The following is an 11,548-nucleotide window of genomic DNA, read 5'->3' as shown; positions in this document are numbered from 1 at the left end:
GGGATGTACATACATGGAATCGACATTGTTGTAGAGAAACAAAAGAACAAAAAAAAGTTTTTAGGAGGAATTTTTGGAGCCTTTGTTTTTGATAGCTTTGTTATGATGCGGTGTAAATAGACATGCGCTAATCATGGTAGGAGGGTGTGTGTCCCTCAGTCTGGATGCACATTTGTGGCTCTGCTTGCCTCACCTGCAATATCCCACAGACTTTTTATTCTCATGCTTTTTTGTAGGTCTCATTGTAATAACCAATTATGTATGTATTTATATTGTGTATCTGTACATTTGTATATTATACTACTGATGGTTCAAACAGCACAATGTTGACAGTCTTGTAACCCTCGAATGAATGTGGACAAACGCATAAACTGGCCGGTAAAGGATGGCTGGAACGGACATGTACAAAAATCCACCAAACTCATCGACTTACAGTTACACTGTTCCAGGACAATTTGACAATTCATCGATTTACTTCTTGATCGATTTTCTTTGCATCCTAGATCAATATAAAGAACCCATTGTAGCTGTTTTTGCAGGGAAAATATGTTTTGCCTTTGATACAAATGTTCATTTTTCTATTTTGGGATCCCTTTATCTTAATGGCCATAGTTCCAGACATGTGTTCACTAAGGAAACACTCCCACTCTCAAACTGCCTGTTTACTAAGAGGATTGTTGTAACGGATTGCTAATAACAACTAACAACAGGACAGAAAGGATATAGCACATCAGATGCGTTTCTTTTGCCTCAAAACTGTCAATACAGACAGTGCTGCGATAGTTCTGTCAACAAACACAAATTGGTGTCTTACCCATGTAATCACGAATTTGTGCTCAAACAACTCAACCACTAATGGAGGGAAACGTTCCTCTTTGCTGAACACATGTTGCATTTTTCCAACTACAGGGGAGTGGTAGCTTATGTTCTTTCGTGCCCCATAGATACAGTATGTGGTGATGTTTTTAATATGGCTATGTGCCTTAATGTATGTTTGATAGTGCTCCAGTTAGGGATTGAAAAGAGATCGGTTTTACATTACCAAATGCAAATCCGTGTCTGGTAAATGTAAAAGTGACCCCAGTATAGAGCACATGTTTCAGGGCAACACAATGCCACTTAGTTTTATTCCCTAGCAAGCCTTCTGCTGTTGATTGTTTCCCTACAGTGAACCCGTGGAATTCTTAGGTTGAAATGACTTTCTCGACCCCCCTTCTTTTTCCAGTCTGTGATTAAAGAAATATGAAATGGATATTCTGATAGACACCCATCACAGCGACTTTACTTTACATTTTGTTACAGCTCAGCTGCTCCAATAAAAAAAAAAAGGAAGGGGAAGAGAAAAGCTCATATACCGACAAGGTGACGTTACCGAGTCGTCGACTTATTGATGTGTGCGGTTTACATGTCTGTTTTAAATGTGTTGCCGTTGAGAGGCACAGTGGAGCAGCTGGCTACGGCAGTCCCAGAGAGGCTCACGAGAGGAAGCAGAGCACACAATGTCAGCTGCTGGCAGATCCTATCATCGAACAAAAGGATGTTAGAGTAGAACTCGTATGCAGAACATGCATTACATTTATCAAAACATCCCATCAAACTCTCTGTTTGTGGCTGGAAATACAACAGACTCCCTGATGGGTGACAGTTATGAGGTGGGGAGACTAAATGACAAAAAGATGAATAACGTTTTTTTTATAAGAAAATCTAAATAGCCTAAACTAATTTAGCACTAGGTTCCATCATATTTTGTTGTTAAAAAGTTGCCTCTCGTGTCAGAATGTATTGCAATTAGGATAAGCTGATCGTAAATGGTTACACCCTATAATATGCTGTCTAAAATAAAGTGTGACTGTTATACTTGATATTTCTAACATAATATGTGATCAGAATCACTTATTTTCCTTCCCCGGACAAAGCATTTTAAATGCGGTTTCTCCATGTTGAAATTCATACTGTAGGTGCAGGCAGAACTGTTGAACATGCATCTCTTGACCGGTCGACACCTTTGCACAGCCGGTCTCCAACAGCACCCTGTGATTATCACACTGAATGATAGATCGAAAGAATTTTAGAGGATGCGCCAAGACGAGCCGACCTACATCAGGGCGTGTGTGTTTAGGTGCAGAGAGCAGAAGGAGAGAGTGATGTGGCAGAGCAGAGGGGAGCTGCTGCTGGATTATGTAAAGCACTCCCACAGCCCAGAAGTCACAGCGCTTCTATGGAAGCTGAAAGCATCTCAGAGATCCACAGTCTTTGTTAGCAGAAGGCTTAGCCATTCACTCAGTGGTCCTGCTCCCACAAGATACACCCCGCATGGCAGGTTGCTATGGACAACCACCGCCACATCCGCTGCCGGAATGTCCATTTGTCTGCATGGAGAGGAGGGTGGGAGGAGGGGTGAGGAGCAAGCGAAATAAGAGGAATAGAAAGAGGGAAAAGTAGTTGCTGGTTGTGATTCAAATTGGCAGCGAGTGATGAGATTTTGGCTCAGCAAGGCCCTGTACTCTACTCCCAGCTTTTAATGGTCACACAAATAGAGCACTTAACCCGGATTCTCCTCTCATTTAGTCCAGGGTACTAGTCTCGGACAACAGTCTCGCACTCCTCCTCTGACCCGCTCTCTATAAACCCACCTCACCCCTTTGAACCTTTCCCCCGTCACCTTGTGTCCACCTCATCTCCACTCTGTGTGAAACTTGCTGCTGAGTCGGTCTCAGCCAAGACCACCTAAAGCCAGACCAACAGACTGGTAGCCCGCACTTGAACTGAAGCACTCAGATATGGGTGCCCACTGCAGCACATGCCAACGAGGCGGACTTGAGGAAGTTGGAGGAGGGATAATGGGAAGGTAGATAAAGAATTTGGAGAGTGTATAGGAAAATAAAAATGAGACTTACACATAAAGAAAATGCATCACTTTGACATCAAAATCAACATACATCACCTTTTTCACGCCACTGTACTCAGTTTATCATCTCATGAACCCACTAACTCTCTGTGGAAGCTTCTTTAATTGGCTTTACTCATGAATATCCCTTTCATACAGCTAGCCATCCACTACGAACATTGTTCCTCTATTCAGCCCCTGCCAATGGCCATGTGCTCTACAAAGGTCTGTGCTGTAGCCCCTTGCTATACAACAGAATGTGTCCTTGGCCTCTAGACTTTGAAACAAGACAAGATCTCTGCGGCAAAATGAAGTCGAGGTCGAGCTGAACTCTGGGACTGACCAATCAAAGCAATAGTTCCGTGTTTATGATATGTGCAATAAAGAGGCTGTGATGACATCATAATAAATAACAACAAGAAAACAGCTGGTGTGGTCTGCTCGTCCTTCTGTGTCCAGTCTGTCCCGCTGACAGTGTGTCTACAAATCTCATCTAAAATCTAGATGTTGCATGCAAGTGTACATAGATTTGTCTCTACAGCGACATCGACAGCCCCTCCCCACCACCACTCACACACACGCTCTATTCATAGCGCGTGTTGGCAAATGCTGAAAGACGTCTTTAACACTCCTGCGTAATCTGTTCCCTAAGTGATGGCACTCCAATTAAACCATCTACTGGAATGCTCACTGCCTTAGGACAATGCACTCCAGTGTGTAGGCTCACTTTCCTCAAAAAAAGACTGAAAAACTAAAATAAATAGTCTAAAAAAGGAAATAAATCAACAGTTAAGATGACATTTGTCAGTAGTTTTATGTCCTACACTGTCAGGTTGTTGATTGGGTTCATGACAATATTACAGATATATTGCAGGCACTCAATGCACTCATGTCATTGTTTCCCCTGTTTCTTATTTATGGCTCATTTATGGATCATACTGCCTACAGTTCCTACTTTTGAAGAACTACATGTTGACTCTTTTCTTATAGCCAGGCAAATGTCGTCATCTGGTGGTGGGCTCAGGTCATTACATGCATTACCAGGAATAAGGCAGGAATTTCCATTTCCAAAGTACTGCAACAGAAAATTGTATAATTTTTAAAACTTTTCTCTGGTTTTAGTGAAATAATGTATAATGTATACTTTAACCTCTTTGGACCTCAAACAGTTATTTAAATTGAACTGTGAAGTGTACGGGGAAATCACTCTTTTGTAGAACTTCAAGCAAGTGTAGGTTGTTAACAATACACTGTATTTATAAGATTATCCATGTTATTGAAGTACAGTTTTAATAGGAAACGCAAGTCATTGATTCAGGTAGATGCAATACATTTTTTAATATGCTGAGGTACACTAATGCTAATTATAACCACAGCACACTTGTGAGGCTTCAATTGATTTGAAGTGACCTTCACTGACCTCGGTTGCCCGCAACATTTGTAACTTATCATATCCGGAGAGTCACCTCTCTGGAGATGGAGCTCTGCTCTGCTGCGGCCGCAGACACACCTGCAGCTTCTTCTCTGCAGCAGCTGCTGAACTATCTTATTGTTGGAATGCTGTTAACTTTTTGAACTGCAGCAATTTAACTTTTATGATTTTTCAGCCCTTTTCTGACTTCATAATGGGTGTGTATTGCACAGCTTAGAGTGCGTGATGTCACCGCTAGAGTGAAGAGCAGCTTGAGATTCTTGTGAAAAAAACATTTGTGTTTTGCCACTGTGTCCACAATCTTCACTCTTCATGCATAATTTCTGGATGTAAAAGTAGCTAATATTGTCCTTGTCGTAGAAAAATTACTGTGGTATCCCACAGATTTCCACATTTGACACAGAAGACTTTAATTGAGAGGAAAACGAACTTTCTGCTCCATAGAGACCAATGTTAAATTTTGCTTCAAAAACATCTTCCACAGAACACGGTACCCCATTTCTAGATCGCCAGTTAAGCCCCATTTTTTACACTACACTAATTTTTACAGAATCTGTTCTTCAACTCATTCTTCCCCTCAATTTTTAATATCGGCGCAATAGGAGCTACGTTATGGGAGTTTTGATGATTTGTTTGAGAGGTGTTTCCCTGTTTTATCTCCATGAAATGGCTTCAGGCACACAGGTGTTAGCGATTGAGCCAATTAGTGATGTTGATAAAAACACAGACTCACAGACACACGCGCACATACACTCCTCTCCCTCTCTCTCTCTGTGTCTCTCATACAGTCATTCAGGTCTTAGGGATCTTTAGAGGTCTTTCCCCCCTCCTCCCCACACACACACACACACACGCCATTGTAAAATAAAAGCCCCACAGAATGAATCCTAACTGAAATGCTTGTGATGAGCCTGTCATTTAATAACCGGTTTGTGTTTATCTAACATTATGATTCTGTCTCCTCTCCCCTTCTCCCCCACACCCCATTTCAAAATAAAAGCCCCAGAGTGAATTCTAACTGAACTGCTTGTGATGAAGCCTGTCATTTAATAACCTCTGTTTATGTGTGTCAAACATTATGATTATGTCTCCCCTCCCCCTCCCTCCCCCACCCAGCCACACCCTTTCAAAATAAAAGCCCCATGGATTAACTGTATGTAAACATTAAGCTCAAAATTAGGCTTTTTTGTTGAAATAATGAATGCTCTTACTGCGACTACTACTACTGCTAATATTTCTAGTATTACTACTACTACTGCTGCTACTACTTCTACTACAACTTTTGCTGTTGCTATTACTATTACTGCTACCATCGTTATTATTACTACCACTACTGCTATTACTACCACTACTACTATTACTTATACTACAACTGCTACTACTGCTATTCATGCTACTACCAGTACTAATACTACTACAGCTATTAGTACGACTGCTACTAGTACTACTACTACTGCTACTTCAAATACTGCCATTACTTTTACTACTACTACTACTGTTATATTAAATACTACGACCACTACTACAGCTATTACTACTACTACTGATACTAGGCTACTACTTCTTCTAAATACTAATACTTCTACTACTAATGATACTTCTACTACAACTACAACTTCTACTACTATTACTACAAATATCACTCCTTCTGAAATTTGTTTAAGCTACAGAAATTGTTCAAATATCAAAATGTTCAGCTCTTTCAGGAGAGGGGTGCTTTGACTTTTCATATTTGTAATCTTTAAACTTTTTGAATTTAGCTTTTTGCAATTTTCTTTTGAATGGGATTGTTGTGAAAAAATGTTGTAGCTGTCTTTCACACTTAGAGCAGGTTTAAGAATGAAACAGAAGCTCTCAGAGGCGTATAGTTAAATCAAAAGCAATAGGTTTATTTATCAACAGAGGAGTTATTCAGCCCTGCAGTAATACGTGCACGGGTCACTAATAGCTTCACTCGCAGAGTTCCACCATCAGACACACTTCAACACATCAGCATGATCCTTAATATATGGGGTCCGCCCCCTTGATACATTAGTCAAAGTCAAAGATGCAAACGTAGCACGTTTATGCCGTGTATTACGCTTGGTTGGAAGCCGTGAATGTCCATTCACCTTTGGCCCCTCCCAATAGGCGTTGGTTTCCGTCAGTGTGAGTGAGGTGTTGTAAGCGTGAGGACCTACAGAAAGAGTGTGTGGAGAAAGCCGGGCTCAGCTGGGGCGTTGGCCCTCGCTTGAATCTCACTGTCTTATCTTTCTGAAAGATGGCTGCCGGTTCCTTGTGACGCAGTTAAATAAGTAACCTTTCACCTGCTTCTCTCAGGCCTTGCTGTGTTGTGAGCACTGTATAAGTGGTTAATAGAGCTGCATAAGATAATGGTTATTAAAACTACAAATATACTAGTGATTAATTAAACTGTATATATAAGCTAGTTGCTACTTAAAGCTGCATATAAACTAGCTGCTGATTAAGCTGTATATGAGCTAATTGCTGATTAAAACTGTATATATGCTAATTTTATCAACAAATCCCTCTCTTGACGTCTGAAAGACGTCACTTTCTTTACTTTCCTACCCTGTTCACACGCTGGTGTCTTCCTCTGCCTCTCCTGACCCTACCAGGCTGTTCTGCTCTTCCCATACTGGGTAAGCTCCATAAGGAGGGGGTGGTAATGGTTCCTTGGAGAGGGCAGTGGTGATGAGACGGCCAACCAAAGAACGAATACAGGGTATTATACAACATCCACATGAGACCAATATTGCAATGAACACACCCACTGACACTGCTATTGACAAGATCAGGTGCTTCCATTTTCCAAACATGTTTTCCATCCAATCTCCAAATGGATTGTTCACACCTGATGCTTCCTGCATTTCGTTTGACAGTGCCCTCAGACTATTCAGTGCTTTTGTGACTGAACCGTCCGGCGCAGTATTGTTGGGGATGACAGTGCAACACAGGTCTCCAAACATTGAGCAAACACCTCCTTTTTCAGCAAGCAACATGTCCAAAGCCATTCTGTTTTGTACAGTAATCAAAGAAGTGGGGCCAGCTGCTCAGCCAGACCCTCTATTGCATCCCTAGTATGATTAGCCAAACGAAGAACATTGTAATGCACATAATTGATACAATCAACATTTTATTCACAGTTATCCATGGAATAATACTTGCGATACTCTCAAAACCTACTGCAATTTAGTTTATCAATTTGTATTGATTAGGCACTCCTCTGGGCACTCCGATTGCATCTATGTAGGTTGGACCTTTGTCCAGACTGAACTCAGCTCCAGCTGCTCTTTTAGCTAAGATATGTCTGCGTCTGCGTTGGGTCAGGTTTTGTACTTTAAATATGGATGCCAGAGTTGTGCAATTTGGTGGAGTAGCCATTTTAGTCATATTTGTCATGCATGCGTATCCTGTTGGGTCAGATTCAGGATATAGTGGTGCTGGTTCGGTGAACCTAGCTGGTCTAGCTGCAGCACAAGCTATACAGCCACCCATTTTGTTTTTTATAGCATTATCAACAATTCAATTTAACCAAACATTGTCGTTTCCATGTCCTGTAGCTAATTGGATCACCTGTTGGTGGTTGCTGAAAAGTCAAATTACAAATTACAAAACAAATTATGCATTTTGCGTCAGATTACCTCGGACCTCTGCTAGAGGTCTGGACGGCTCCGGTGCTGGGGCACAGTGTGACAGGTGGTGCCAAGGTGCTCCTGCTTTACCTATGACTTGGACCGAGTGTGAAGTAACCTCCTTCACTTCGTACGGCCCTGTCCACCTGGGGTCAGTCCACTTTCTCTTATGAACTTTGACCCTGACCCAGTCACCCTCTCGGATGAGATTTTTACCTTTTCCTGGTCAGCTGCACTGGTTCGCTGGACCTGTTTGGAGAGAGCCTCCGTGAGAATGATTAATGCAGTCACATATGCCTTCATTTCAACTTGCTGCACATCTAGGTATATGTACATCTATGTATCTATGTATATCTATGTATATGACTACCGTCTCTTGGAGGACCAGGCATTTGCCTCCCTGTCATTAACTCATGTGGTGAAAGATGCGTCTTATTTCCTTGTGCGCTCCTCACTGCCATTAGAGCTAATGGTAAAATTTCAACCCATGTCAGCTTTGATGCTACACATGTTTTCGCTATTTTTGATTTTAGCGTCTGATTTGCCCTCTCTACCAGTCCTTGTGACTGTGAATGATACACTGATCCAGATCTATGTCTGATTCCTAGTCTGGCTTCAACTTCCTGCAAATGCTTATTACTGAAATGTGAACCATTATCGGAGTATCAGCTCTGTCTGCAGCCACTTCACTACTGTCTGTGCGTCTTCTCTTTTAGTTGGGATTGCCTCCACCCACTTTGAGAATCTGTCCACCATGATGAGTATGAGTATGAGATGAGTAAAGTCCATGCTGATGTCTTGGAAGCAGGCTGATGGTACAGGATAAGAGCCCATAGGTGTTTTGTACGGTTTCTTCACATTGTGTTCTCCACAGGTGGTGCATTCGTCGCAGAAGAGGCACAGTGCTTGCATTCTTTGCAATGTTCCTTTCTTTCCTTCGTGCGTGCCTCTGATATCAGTGAGACACACAATTCTGCTGGTGCTACCACTCTGCCATCATGGGATCTCCAAAGTCCACTTTCTCCTTTTGTTGCTCCTTTCCTTTGCCATTCGGACCATTCGTATGGTCCAGCCTTCTTCTGTATCTCAATCAGTGTTTCTTCAGTGATTTCTGGTTATTGTATGGCTATTTTCAGAACCATCTGTTTTGGTCTGTATCCTCTTCTTCTTTAGCAGCTTCATCTGCCATGTCGTTTCCCGCAGTTATTCTGGTTCTTGCTTTTCCATCATGTCCTTTGCATTTCATGATTGCCACTCTTTTTGGTAGCTTCATAGCTTCCACCAGTGCCATGATTTCCTTCTTGTGTTTGATGGGTGCGTCCATTGATGTTGTGTATCCTCTTCTTCGCCACATGGGCCCATCAACGTGAGCTGCTCCATGTGCGTAAGCAGAATCTGTGAAGATGTTTACAGATTTTCCTTCTGCTATTTTCAAGGCTTGTATGAGCGCTTCGACTTCCGCCAGTTGTGCTGATGCTGGTTGAGGTAGGATACCTGATGCTACTATTGTGTGTTCCATGTCTTCGAATTGTCTCACCACAGCATAGGATGCTGTGTTTCCTTCACCTCCTTTGTAGCAACATTCTTCCTGTTTCATAGACAATATGTGCTTTTGTGCATTCTTTTGAATTTTCGATTTTCTTGCAGCTCCGAATGTGAATTTCTCGCTTAGGAGGATTCTTTGATGCAGCTCCTTCTCCCCCTTTTTTCTGATACAAAACTGCAGTAACATCCCTCTTTTTGTTCAGAAACATCTAGGTGGAAAAGGGAATGAATAGTCAATTCTTGAAGTGCCGATGCAGGTGACAGAGTCTACGTGAGAATGGTGAACACATCTTCTGTTTCTTGTGTTCAAACTAAAGGGGCTGAGGTGTTTCATGATGGAGGATGCTTTGTCTGTGGGCTGTGGGCTGTGGGTTGTTAAGGGAATATGTGGATCTGGAACTGGATATGACGCAGGTATTGTGGCTAATAGTTGCAGCAGTGTCTCTGTTGTTGCCAGATATGTGAAAGGTATTGCTGTTCAGCTTGATTCTGGCTTCTTGGATGCTGATTGCCTGTCTCTCTCTGATAATTTCCTCTTCTTCCACGTGGTGAGCCTGATTGTTGTTGTTGACCACGCGTGGGGCAGTCTCGTGCGCAGTGTCCTGGTTTTCCACAGTTGTAGCAGTAGAAATTTCTTCCGTGCTGTTTCTTTTTCTTTTTAGCAGGCTTTGGAGCCACGTCAAGCTTTGCCAGCTGTATTGACACTTTTAGTGCTTCGAGCTCCATATCTGTTCTTTCCACAGCGGCTCTGTATTCATCATAAGTGTGTTCTTCGCTTATTTGTTGCAGCTTCTCTTCAGTGAGAGGACAGTTCAGCAGTTCTCCATCCCAAATGGCTTTATCTTTCCATCTTTTTATCAATCTTTTGTAGGCGTGTTGTTCCACTGGCCAAAGTTTGCTTCGTCCATTAATCCTGCTCTGTTCCTGGACTGCATTCTCCAAGATGCACAGATACGAGGAGTATTTCTCAGCCATGATGTGTGTTTCTGTAATATGCAATAAAAGTCTGAAATCAGTATTCCCAAATGTCCACACGATGGAGCCAAAGCTCCTGTCCAATGTTCCTGTTGCAGTTCTTGAAGAGGCCACAGAAAAGCCAACATGCATAACAAATGTTTTTTTTTTTTTTTTTTTATCATGAAGCACCAGCAGAGGGAGCCAACGCTTCTCCCAAGTTTTCTGGTGTCTGTTTGAACTCAGATCAATGTCATTCACACTGCCGCATGTCTTAAAACCTGCTTTTCTCAGTAATATGTGTGTGTGTGAAATGATGATCTATTTTATTATTAACACTTATGGTGAAGAGGACGAAAACAGTACAGTTATAGAGTTATTTCGAAGTCTCTGTGTGAATGGACACAAAAGCTCGTCCATTATACTAATTTGGCAATTTGCAGCCCTAATCTTATGGTTTTAGCAAGCATTACTGTTCAGGGGTCACTGACCTTTATTCTGTTGTACGAAAGAATGACGGAGTGCTTCTTTCTGCGTTTTAAACCTTCATACAGTGACCCCACAACTCCGCAATATAAGCTCTACAAGTATAACGCATATTATTTAACAGTGTATGAATATATATTATTTACAAATCTCCCTATATACCCTTGCTAGGTGTGAAATGCTATGTTTTGATTACTCAAGCAATGGCTTGTAACTAAATATTTTATAAGACAGAGAGAGTCAACCTTGCCCCCACCTTTTTAAATATCTGCCGCTAACTGTCCTTGTAAGTAGACACAAAGCAAGGCCGCATCTGTGTTTTTATCAGGAGTAGTCAAACCCTCCCTAATTTTCCCAGCGCCTGTCTTGACTAAATGAATAGAAGCTTTGTAGCAGCTTTAAACCTTGTACATTCCTAATTTTTTAGCGACTGTCTGGCTGGAAGAATAGAAGCTGTGTATCAGCTTTAAAACTTTTTTTTTTCTGGTTGCATGAGTGACTGCTGTGTTTCCGCATTACACTTTGCTAACGGTCCCTGGGGAACCCAATTTTCCAATAAATTTAACTACGCCAGTAAAACTGACACTTATATTAACCCTCAGCTGTCTC

Source organism: Melanostigma gelatinosum (genome assembly GCF_949748355.1).
Source record: "Melanostigma gelatinosum genome assembly, chromosome: 1".
Lineage (NCBI taxonomy): Eukaryota > Metazoa > Chordata > Actinopteri > Perciformes > Zoarcidae > Melanostigma > Melanostigma gelatinosum.
The sequence above is the reverse complement of the archived record's forward strand: the minus strand, read 5'-3'. Positions refer to the sequence as shown.